This window comes from Alexandromys fortis, unplaced genomic scaffold (genome assembly GCF_014885135.2).
Source record: "Alexandromys fortis isolate MF-2015 unplaced genomic scaffold, M_Fortis_MF-2015_v1.1 scaffold_91, whole genome shotgun sequence".
In the NCBI taxonomy this organism is placed as follows: Eukaryota; Metazoa; Chordata; class Mammalia; order Rodentia; family Cricetidae; genus Alexandromys; species Alexandromys fortis.
The window spans coordinates 4,588,857-4,601,077 of record NW_026067968.1 but is presented as its reverse complement, the minus strand read 5'-3'; the positions used below and the strand labels follow the sequence as shown (position 1 = coordinate 4,601,077).

At 45.3% G+C, this 12,221-nt stretch overlaps 2 long non-coding RNA genes across 9 annotated transcripts in view; both read right to left on the bottom strand.

The window, feature by feature from the left end:
- LOC126509125 (uncharacterized) overlaps nucleotides 1-260 on the bottom strand; it is a 37,586-nt gene extending 37,326 nt beyond the window's left edge. For all 8 annotated transcript variants that reach the window (XR_007594057.1, XR_007594060.1, XR_007594061.1 and 5 more), the window contains exon 1: nucleotides 197-260. This is a non-coding gene — a long non-coding RNA (uncharacterized lncRNA). The remainder of the gene's footprint in view (nucleotides 1-196) is intronic.
- Nucleotides 261-3,538: 3,278 nt separating this feature from the next.
- LOC126509053 (uncharacterized) lies at nucleotides 3,539-9,148 on the bottom strand. The gene is made up of 3 exons (XR_007594039.1): nucleotides 9,055-9,148; nucleotides 6,775-6,912; nucleotides 3,539-3,627 (listed from the first exon to the last, which is right to left on the bottom strand). It is a non-coding gene; the product is annotated as an uncharacterized lncRNA (long non-coding RNA).
- Between the last annotated feature and the right edge of the window lie 3,073 nt (nucleotides 9,149-12,221).

Sequence of the window (12,221 nt, the reverse complement as noted above, 5' to 3'; positions counted from 1 at the left end):
GGCACAGGTAGACTCAGTGTTATCGTGTGGGGCTGGGGATGAAGCCCAGAAACTTGCCCACAATAGGCAAGTATTCTCTCACTGAGCTCCATTTCCAGCCCTTTGTAGCCACTAATCATTTGCAGAAGTCATTTGATAATATAAAGAATATACTCAAAACAATCACTTAATACACCACTAGCAAATTTGACAATACCTTTGGGGTTCTTGTCCATTAAGATATATAAATCTTCAATATTAGAGACAGGCTCGCATGGACTATAGAATACAAAGTCAAGGAAATGTTGAAAAGTTAATGAAAGAAATAAATACATGAACCAAATATTTTTAGCAGTTAAATGCAGCTGTACAGCACTATATTAATTATAATACTTCTTTTTAGCACATTCGGCCATTAAACTACAATTAATATCCATTAAATTATGTATATTTATCACTCTATAGAATTTTTTTTTTGGTTTTTCGAGACAGGGTTTCGCTGTGGTTTTGGAGCCTGTCCTGGAGCTAGCTCTTGTAGACCAGGCTGGTCTCGAACTCACAGAGATCCGCCTGCCTCTGCCCCCGAGTGCTGGGATTAAAGGCGTGAGCCACCACTGCATGGCTACTCTTTAGAATTCTTAAAACTCCCATGAACCAATCACCTAATACAACTAGCAATCACCTAATACAACTAGCCATGGAGGGTTATTTAAATCTAAATGAATTTAAAAAAAAAAATAAGCAAAAGAAAGCCTTACTCTTCATAACTACATCTCAAGTGTACAATATTCCTGCAAGGCTAAAGACCACCGCTCCTCATGGAAGCAATCACCAGACCTCCTCTCTGCACAGAAATCCATGGGGCAGGGCTGGGGCCTGCTGTTTATCCTAAAACATCCTGGGTCTTTTCCTAAGGAACTTAGACAGACAGGTAAAGAGTTTGAGTCTCAACACCATCCCCAGCTCATGCTGACTCTCTTGCATTTGATTTGATCATATCTCGTTTTAAAAAAAAATTGTCTTCATTATTTTTCTGTGTCCATGTGTGTGTGACCTTCTGTGTATGTGTGATGTGCTGTGTGCACCTTGTCATTGGAGGCCAGAAGAGGGATTTTGGCACCCTGGAACTAGAATTAGAAGTAATTACAAGTAGCTTGACACAGGTGCTGGGATCTGGCCAGGAAGCTCTCCAAACCACTGAGCAATCTCCAGCCCTGTGATTTGGTCCTTTCTAAGAAAACGTTAGTGAGCAAGTGCCATCCACGACTTTTTAATGCAGGGCAATGGCTTTCATCTCCTTCTTCTCACTCCTAGCTCAAAGAATAAACAGCCTATAATAATATAATAATAAACATTACTTATGGTCGAATGTCCAAACAAATCATGTAATATACACAATAAAACCCAAACCAGCTGGCTAAGAGAATGGGACGTGCAGGCTGTTGTTATGGGGGCAAGGAGCACATTAGAGAATTGCAATCCTCTCATGCTTGGACCATTCTCACCACCAATCCATGTTTTGGGCTTTTAATTCTTCAATGCATTTATGTAATTATTTACTTTTAGTGCTAAAATTAGCTCCAACACACCACCTTGTTTGCATGGTTACAAGCATATTGGCTAACTCCTTAATCAAAATATTTTTAAGGACTTGTGATGTATATAATTTGGATCATAATTCTAGGGTGGTAAGTGTTTTATCTTACTTTAATTTTGCTTTTAGGTCTCTGTCAAGGGAGAATCTGTGAAGTCTAGTCCTGCCATGATGGGACTTCGTGGAGAGGGTTGACCTGGAGAGTTTCCTACAGAGGGGTTAGGAAATGGCATTAGGCAAGCAGGTAGACTCATGGGGCAATTCAGCAGGCAGCACTTGCCCATTGGGAAATGGCTACCAGCAGGTGAATGGAGAAGATATTTGGCTCTAACACCTTTAAGATCTGGGTCACTGAGCCAAGGAAGTTAAACTCATGTTCAAAATAAAAACTGAGGCAACATAAAATGGATTTTTAAAAATTCAAGGGCATTGTATCATCTTTGCCTTATTCTTGCCCTCTCTTAGTTTAATTGCTGGTTATTTTTCATTCATTTGATTACTTGTTTGTGAATTCCCTTGAACAGCTCTCTAAAGACTTTAAACCATGAAGACAAGGCCTGGAGAAGTGGCTCAGAGTTTATAACACTTGTTACTCCTGCAGCGGACCTGGATTCGGTTCCCAGCACCCATATGGTGGTTCACAAATATCAGTAGCTCCATTTTGGTGATCAAACATTCTCTACTGACTTCCATGGGCACCAGGCATGCATTTGATATAAATACATATGTGCATGCAAAACGCTCATGCACATAATATAAATTTTTAAAGTTGTTTCAAAACATGATGGCATCAACGCTCACATTTTATGTACCTTTTATCTCCAAATAAGAGTAAAAGTCCCTCACAAATATTACATGATTGAATAAACTCCAATGCACTCATTCTACGTAATGGAAAACAGTTATTGGAAACATGCAAGCTGGGTCAATTTTCAGACTCATCCTTGCGTGTCATTGATGAAGAAGTTTAATAGTTGTCCAATATTAGCCTCCTTAGCCTAAGGTTGGAGCACTTGGGTTTTGTTTTCATATTAAAAAAAATCATGAAGCAACCTATGTGAATCTTACATAAAAACTAGAAACCACCAACTGCCCCTTCCAAATACAGAGGGCTAAAATAGCTGAACTGACACGTGTCTAGGCACTGCACACAAGCTAACAGTGGACAAAGCTGAGGCACTTTGGCTCTGATGCCTCTCCAACTGGGAGAACTGAGTGATCATCCTCTCGGGTCATGCTGTCTTATATTTATTAGCCCATTGGTTCTGTTTCAGAAGTGAATCAACATTTTTAATAGAACCATAACCATGCATGAACACATCACCCTCACAACAATAAAAAAATGTAACACATAACATATACATTGCATATGGCATGTGTGTGTACCTAAGTACATACATACTTCCTGTGTAATATGTGTGCTCATTTTGTGAAGGTGCACATGTATGTGCATGCATATTTAGGCCAGAGAACAAAAGAGTATTCTTCCTCAGTCACTGTTCATGTTGTTTTTTGACATGGAGACTCTCACTGGCCTGGAGCTCCCCAAGTAGGCAAGTGTGACTAGCCAGAGAACCCCGAGCTCGTCCTGTTTCTGCCTCTCCAGGACTGAGATTATAAGCATGCCACCATGCCTAGTTTTTGCATGTGGGCACCAGGACTTTGAAGGCAGGCCCTCGTGCTTATAAGGCAAGCACATTACCAATTAAGCTGTCACCCTAGACTGAGCTATTCCATTTTTCTTTGCTGTTTTCCACATAGGGAACAGCCAACTCTATAATTTCTAATTTGGTAATTATTATGCCTAATTGGATTAATTACCCTTGTTTCATGACTCTCTCATCACTGACTAGTGCTTTGGCCATCTTTGATTTTATTTACAAACTCAATCATGTTTAATAATGCAACAAATACCCATCAGCCAAAATCCCAAGTTCAAAAATAACAAAAGGAGCCATTACTCACATTGTTGGTCGATGGCTCATTGCCCACAGTGGTCACTGCCAAGGTCTCGACCAGCAGACTAGGTCTCCATTCATATTAGGGCCTCCACTCTGCAGAACACAAGGCAGGTATTACAAAGTAGGAAGACCTGAGCAAGGCAGCTAATCTTAGTATCAGATCATGATACTGGCCCAAGCAGGTATTCATTTTCATTCATTCATTCATTCATTCATTCATAGTTATTTTTTCAATAAATATGCATTAATTGACCAACTTTAGAAAAAGGAACTCTTTCTACAAACATTGATCCCTGTACTTCCTGTCCACAAAGGAAAGAACAGACCCTCTTCCAAACAAACCTAGGTACAGAGTTGGAAACACAACCATTTTGGCTCCAGATACAATCTCATCGTTATTGCCTGTTCATTTTCCCCATGGTTTTTATACATCTTCAAATACAATAAACACAGAGGAACTGAGCACTAATCCCGAGCAGATAGCTCCGTACGCCCACATGATTCTTGACACACAGAAGTAAGGTTTTAACAGGGCTACAATTACACAATAATAGATAAACATGTTGGGGGCCACTCTTGGGCTCCTGTCATTGTGCCCTCATGCATGCATTTAAAGCATTTTAACCACAGACCAAGAACACGTAAAGGCACCAACCAACCTAGGACCATTGACCGTTCTGCACACCCTAGTGCCTTCTTACTCACAGGCCAACAGTTGGCTGAGTTCACTCTCTTAATAATGTCACCCAAACTCAGAGCAGAATGGCGGTTAGCAGAGGTCAGTGGGTGTGAAGAACAGGAGCTGGTCAGACAGTACAACTTGTTTTTGTAAGAACATTGAGTTCTCAATGGACAATGTACACAGCAGCAACTCTAGTTAACAGAAATGTGTATTTAAAATTAACACAGAAGGTCCATCTTAAATAAATATTCTTCTCCCACACATGAGCAGGACAGTGTGGGGAGTACTGGACACAAACAGCAGACATCGAAGCTTAAATACATACAATTTCGATTGGTCAATTAAATCATCTTAAAACAGGACAGAAAACAGCACCTCATGGTCGGTCTACATAAACTGCTCTTTAATTTTATGCATAATTAATTAAATTTATGCATAATTTGTTTTATACATAACTTTACATCCTTATTACTTCCTAAAGTACCAGGCCTGCCACCTGTGCAGAGTGGCCATGTGAGGCTCCCAGAATGGAAGGAAATGGTTGCTGGGCCCTTATGCTCATGAGGTTAGCAGACCTGGGTCAGTCTTGGGGTTTATCTGAAGGACCCTCATAGCTGCTGGATTCAAGGCATGAGGACATTATTTTATGTTCTTTTAATTTTTAATAAAAAAATTTAACTGCCCCCAATCTTTCTGAGTTCTTTTTATATATAACCCACTGGTGATGCGTTAGCCCCAGTATTTGGTTTGTAGCCCACACACGTCCTCAGGCCTTATACATATCTTATTTTACATACTATGAGGCTCACTTAGGACTAACTACACAGAGCCCACGCTCTTGCCCCCATTGTACAGCTGGTTACCCATTTTAACCAATGGTTCTTCCCTCCTCCTTTTATACAAATAACATTTAAACACATGTGTGTTCTTAAAGCATATTTTTTTTAAGAGCCTGCAATCTGCTAAGGACACGCAGCTTGACTTTAGGACATGCCCACCCTGTTGGTGACAGGATTTTAACCCAGACTCTCACAGACATATGCTGCCTCTGCTTACAATCACAGTCATGAGGACAGAGTGGCCGACAGAAATACCCACTGATGCCCACCCGCAAATTCAGCCTCAAATTCTAGCTAGCTGGGTGACATCAAGATAATTAAGGACCCTCTCTGTGCGATGTTCCCCCGACCACAAGACATCCATAGCACTGGCCCCTGAGTAAAGTTAATCATTCTCTTCAAAGCCAGAGAGAAGCCCCTCCCATGACATCACTGAGCCCCTTGTCCAAATCTTTGCTCCCGCAGCTGCCGAACGATGGTGACAGACAGACAAACCAGGTTCCACCCCAGCAGGCACTCATGAGCTGTGTGACTGCAGAGACGTGACCTGGTCTCTCTGTCTTAGGCCCAGGACTCGTAGGATTTGGAGAGTGAGGACAGCGTCACCTTCCTGGGTCCAACATGGTGAAGGACTACCGACCGACCGACCGATGGACCAGGTGGACTGACGGGTGGACTGACAGACCAATCCTCAAAGCAACGGCCGCCCTGTGCATACTCTGACCACCCCACGCACCTATCTGTTCGAACAGTCTCCTAAAGGTTAAACAATCAGACCCACTCTGTGCTCAGGCCTAGCCATAGGTTTCAGGAAGAATGGCTCTTAGGCCAGACATAATTGGCAGCTGTTCCTTTGGGGTCAAGATATCATAGTTAAAAGAAGAAATCCACCCAAAGGGATGCGTTTTTTTTTTTAAAAAAAATATTTATTTATTTATTATGTATACAATATTCTGTCTGTATGCCTGAAGCCAGAAGAGGGTGCCAGACCTCTTTACAGATGGTTGTGAGCACCATGTGGTTGCCGGGAATTGAACTCAAGACCTTTGGAAGAGCAGGCAATGCTTTTAACCACTGAGCTATCTCTCCAGCCCCCAGGGATACGTTTTTGAAAGTCAAAACAGTGTAGGAAACGAATAGCTCTCTGGGAGAAATCTATGCTATCAGACTTGCTGTTTTGATTTGTTAGTATTTGTTTTTCTTTAGACGGGGTCCCCTAAAACCCAGGCTGGCCTGAGGATGGCTTTGAACTCCTGATCTCTCTGCTTCCACCTCTGGAGTGCTTTGATTAGAGGACTGGGCCGCCACACTTACTATTGTGCAGTGTTGGGGGTTTCAAACTCAGGGGTGCCCAAATGCTAAAAAAAGCACTCTTCAAAATGAGCCCTGATTTGCCAAGAAATTCTTGAATTACAAATTATTCCCTCTTGACCAAAGGGGGCGCTCACTGACCAAGCCAAGCCAAGTCTACACTCTGCTCCCAGCTCCCAGCTCCCAGCTCCCAGCTCCCAGCTCCCAGCTCCCAGCTCCCAGCTCCCAGCTCGGGGCCTCAGGTGGGCCCCAGGGGGCAACAGCACAGTTCATCCCACACCCAGCACAGAATACGCACAGCACACCACACGAGAGCATAGATTATTTTCACTTCATTCCTACAACAGCCCTGTCAATTAGACATAATAGTCATAATTAGCCAATAGTTACTGAATGCAGACACTGTACCGAGCCCTGAGCAGTCAGCTGTGCACACGCAGACACTCCTCGGGTGTGGATATCACTAGGCACCAGACATCCTTGCTCCCGTTCTGTTCCAGGTCTAGATGCTGAGAATAGGGCAAAATCTTCTGAGAATGATCAGCCCTGTGGGGGAAGGCAGAAAAGGAGAACACTCAAGACTTAATAAGCACAAAGTGTGGGGCTGACATAGTAACTCGAACTGTGGGGGCAAAGAAAGCAGCTCTCGGGGGAAAAAGCACCACTGAGATGGCCATACTGGCACAAAGATACCAGAAGTCCTAATTTATTCATTGGTAAACTGAGCCTCAGAGAGGTTAAGTGACTGGCAAGTGGTCACACAGCAGGGAAGAAGCAAAATGGGGCAGTGGATGCCAGAAGTGGCTGATGATTCTTACCAAAGATATTAAATCCTATCTCAGTGGTTATGATTAAAACACCTTCTTGGGACAGAAGGGTTTCAGGCACCTCAACTGGCTTCGAATCGCTATGTGGTCAAGGGTGAACTTGAACATCTGATCTTCCTGCTTCCACCTTCTCAGTACTGAGATCACAGGTCTGTAACCTCGTCCGTTTTTATCATGGTGCTGGGGGTCAAACTCGGGGCTTTGGAAATGCTAAGGGAGCATGCTACATCCCAGCCCCCCTTTTGTGTACTTTAAGAGTTCAATTCACTGCATTTTATATATATTTTTTTAAACTGCGTATATATGAATTTGTAGTTGCCTGCAGAATCCAGAAGGGGGTGGTGAATCTATTTGAGGCTGGCGCAATTAATTGTATGCAGCCTGATGTGGGTTCTGGGCACTGAACTTGGCTCCTCTGGAAAAGCACTAAGCACTCATCTGCGCTGTCTTCCAGCCCCTCATGTAGTTTTAAATGCCTGTTAATACGGCCAGGTATTGTGGTGCACGTCTTTGATCCCAGCACTCAGGAAGTAGAGGCAGGTGGATCTCTGTGAATTTGAGGGCCAACATGGTCTACCTAACAATTTCCAGGACAGTCATGGCTACGTGGTAAAACCCTGTCTCAAAAGAAGTAATAATAACAACAACAATAATAATAACAACAACAACAATAATAGGTGCTTTTGGTATTCTGTGTTACAACTGGGTAAACTGAGGCCCTAGGGCTGCGGCACTAGGGTTAAGGCACACACAGAAGTGCTTGCTGGCAGAGCCTGGCTGAGCCTGGACCATGTGCAGCTTGGCAAAACCTAGCTGCTAAGACGAAAGCCTGTTCTGCTAAGAGGCCATTCCCAGTCCCTGTGCTCCCTGCCTCGCACCCCCTCGGGCTGGGTAGCCATTTTTACACCTACCCTATTAGCATTCAGTCAGAATAGAAAATGCAGGAAACCTCACTTGCTCGTTTTTCCCACGGGATGCCAGAGTACGTGTGGCCCCTGCTTGTGTGATAATTACAGATAGAATGTACTTGAGAAGATGTTGCTTAGAAAATAAACCACGATTCGATTGGATAAGAAGTTTAGCCCCAAAGGTGCTGCTGACATGAGGGAGTGCTGAGGAACACACAGATTTCTTTACAGGCGTGGCCATAGAGGAAAGGCAGTCTGTCAGAAGTGTGGGTTTGAGAGAAAAAAGGAGGCTGGGTCTGCATCTGCCCCCTTATATGACTTTTAGGACAGCCTTTTTCGCATCTCTAACCCTGTTTCTTCTCCTTTTGATTGACAGTGGAAAATGCCATCATGGAGGGTGGCTGTGATGATCTTGCATAGATAAAAGCACACCAAGTTCAAGAGGAGGGCTGAGCGTGAGGCCAGGGCTCTGGCTTAGTCATCCAGGAGAGCCGGTGGAGAGGCAGCAGCCTGCTGTTCCCCAGCACACGTGAAAGCAGCAGGGACTGAGAGCTGCCAGTGAGCAGCCCCAGCACCATAGCTGGAACTGGGTCCTCGTGACCTGGTCGGCCACCTGTTATCTCAGAACCACCTGAGTCAATCAATCCACTCGGAGGCTGCACAGAACGCAGGAGCTTCACCAGCAGACTGCAAAGAGGGAACTTCTCCTGGAAGAGCCAGGAAGCCTTTGATCTTGGTGAGAAACTGCCTTCTTCTATCTCCTCTATCTCTGGGTCTCCTATCTATAGGGAAGCTTGCTGGCCTGTGTTATCCATGCCCCCATCCCTCTGGCATTTATCATCCATACAGCTGCCTTGCTAGGCACTCACGTATATTCATGCTGGAACCTACTCATCCATCAGAACGACCCTCCATCCTTCCACTTCACTCTTTTGCAAAGGGATCATACAAACCTGGGTCGGAGCCCCGGATCCTGCTTACTAGCCGATCTTGGGCAAATCCTAGACCCCCTCATCATCCTTTTATCTGTAAAATAATGAGCAATCAGATGTAGCTAGGACGGAGAATTAAAAGGGAGGTGGGCTGTCTAGTGTTTGGTCTCAGCAATTTGTTATGAAATGTTTGCATTTTCTTGTTTCTGCTACTGGGCTGGGAGGGATGCAGAGAGGAAAAAACACTGCGTTTTGCATGGCATGTGGAGCTGATGTTTGAGAATTACCTGGGATGTTTTGGTTGTGGACTGGGTACCTTGGGGAGTGGTCTGTCCTGGACACATAGCAGAGAGTGCCACCTAGTGGACCAGCACCCGGTGGGGGGTCCCGGGACCCTAGCCCCCTGGGCTACAGGCTGCCCTTGTTGAGATGTAGTACACGCTCTGTCTAAATCACTCAGGGGCCCTGGCCTGCCAGGCGCCTTTTGTTTTGTGGATGATGGCCAGCTCTGTCTTGTCTACGCAATCCAACTCTTTCAGAGATTTCCGTGAAAAACGGATAATTCAAGTAACAGCTGCTGGCTGCCGTGTCTAATTTTTGTTTGATATGGGGCTGGGGGATATGTATGTACCTGTCTCCAATTTGCCTGACAGCCCTTGGAGGTACCCAGAATTGGGCCCATTTCAGGGAGAAAACTGAGGCTCACTAAATTTGTACTTGGTTAAAGCGCTGAATTTCAAGCTGTACTTACCTTTGAGAACCCCACAGGCCCCTTGAAAGTGCAGCAAGTACTTTGGACAGAGATCTGAATAAGCCAATCATAAAATAAATTTATGAGTCCTTCTGGAATATTTGGACACTGCGTAGAGGTTACATGGCAGAAAAGAAAAGAAGCCGTTAAGTGGTTAACTGTGATAATAGTATTACGCGTATTTTTATAAAAATCGGGGTAATGGATAGCATCTTTATGTTTTTATGAAGGGGGCAGCCCCATTTCAGAGATAAATATTCAAAGATGCACAGAAGAGACAATGTAATCTCTAGAATTTGCCTCAAAACAGTCCGAGGCTGGGGACTGGAGCGGTGGGGAGCGAGGGAGGGTCCAGAGCTCAGATGCAGCAGAGGGATAGATGGATTTGGTGGGCACTGCATCTAAATGATGAAATTTAAAAAAGTTAAAACGGCGGTGTTTAAGAACACATTGCTTTCTCTGCTTGCATTGTCTGAAAAATCTCCATAATAAATGCTGGCTTTCTTTTTTAGCAACAAGTGAAAATCAATGCTAGTCGGTAAGAAGTGGTGTTTAGGGAAACCCAAAGCTCAGAGGGGGCTTTGGGTCTAAGTTCAGTCTAGTAGAATGTTGTGGGTCTTCAGATATCGACTGAAGAAACACTTACTACAAATTGGGTGGACAAAAGGGTAAGTGCCAGTGCTGGTGGGCACTCAGGAATAGGCACACACCAGATGCACATCATCTAACTCCCTACTGGGCTGCTTACACCCCCAGACCCTCCAGACCCCCACCAGAGGCAAACCATCTAGCTCTCTGCTTGCCTGCGCGCAGCCCCAGACCCTCCAGACCCCCACCAGATGCACACCATCTAGATGCACACCATCTAGCTCCCTGCTGGCCTGCTTGCACCCCTAGCTCTAAAGATTCACAGCATCTCTCCTGAAGGCAGAAACAGCAGCCTGCGTGCCCTCCTGCTGGGATGCTGTGATAGTTTAGTTAAGAGAACGGCACTGTCACCTGTCACACAGGGAGTAACCAGCTCAGCCACACTGTCTAGTTTTCTGTTTTCTTTTATTTTTAATTAAGCCTCCTTGGAAAGATAAGAATTGATGCTTTTCTCCCTCCGACTGCTTGCCAAGCTGTCACAGCTGCTTGCCTCCACACTCTCTTTGCTCTCACTCATAGGACAGTAAACTGACTCACCTTGAAACCCTAAAACTGCCTGGTCCACTACCCCACTGTTCCCAGAGCCCCCACTTTCCTGAACATCATGCAACAGCCCCATCTTCGTTCGTCCCTTGTGTCTCCTGGGCGCCTGGCCACTGCGCACTCCCTGCAAGCTTTCTCCCTCATCTTTCATTCCTCACTCTGGGAAGCAGACACAGGACAGCTCCGACCCTCAGCAGCTTGCCCGCCGCAACCCCGTCTGCATTGCAGCGCAGATCCTGTGAGGGAAAGGGGCCGCCTGAAGCCACCCTGGGACACTGTCGCCCCCCTGCCCGCCTGCTTCCTCTGCATCTGCTGCAATTAAAGCGCCGCTGCAGAAATCCAAAGCACAGGTTCCCCTCTTCTTGCCTCCCCCTCCTCATTTAAGAATGCAAAAACTTGTAGCCCAGGCAGCCCCCTTGTGGCACTTGGGGGCGCCACAGACTCTTGGCTGGTGTCTGAAGATTTGGGACCATTTCCACTACACCCTGAGTTGACACAAATCTTAAGTGGCTTAACTCCTATCCAAAGCAGAACTTTGCTCTCTGCTCCTTTGGAGGAGTCACCTCTCCCCTCCCCTCTCCTCTCCCCATCTGCATCACCCTCTGTAGGGAGGGTAGCAGCCTGAGTTCTCCTGTTCAACACAGTTCTGACAAGCAAACAGGTGTCTGGCAACAGCAGCCATCACCAGAAAAGGTTATGGGAGTAGGATCATCTCTTAAAATGATGCTTGGTGCCTCTCTCTTACCACATAGGAGTGGAATTGTCTCTTAGAATGATGTTTGCTTTCTATTTCTCTCACACAGATGGCAAATTGAGATGAGAAAAGGTTCACGGTCCCAGTTTATATGAGGAAGGGGCTTGGGGTCCCCCCCACCATAAGTGGTCAGTCTAGGGTACTTCCCTGAGATGAGGAGGCTGCATTAGGAGGTCTCTGTTCCCAGCTCTCAGCCCCAGACACTTAGAGATGACACTTTGCACCAGGAAGCTCACCAGAACCCGGGAACATTTGGATATCTCTAGCTCGCCATCCACCCAAACAAATCCTAGCCCCCACTATGTCTGCAATTTGATTAAAGATAAGTAGGTGCCCTCTCCTCATCAGGTTAATAATATCATTTTCACAAGCCTCTTCTTATAGGTCCTTACACCTAATTTTGAACCTGCCATTCAAACTGATTGGGCCACAAAAGAGCCGAGATCTCAAGTACACTGGGAGGTGCTTAAAACTAATCAATCCCTCCTCTGC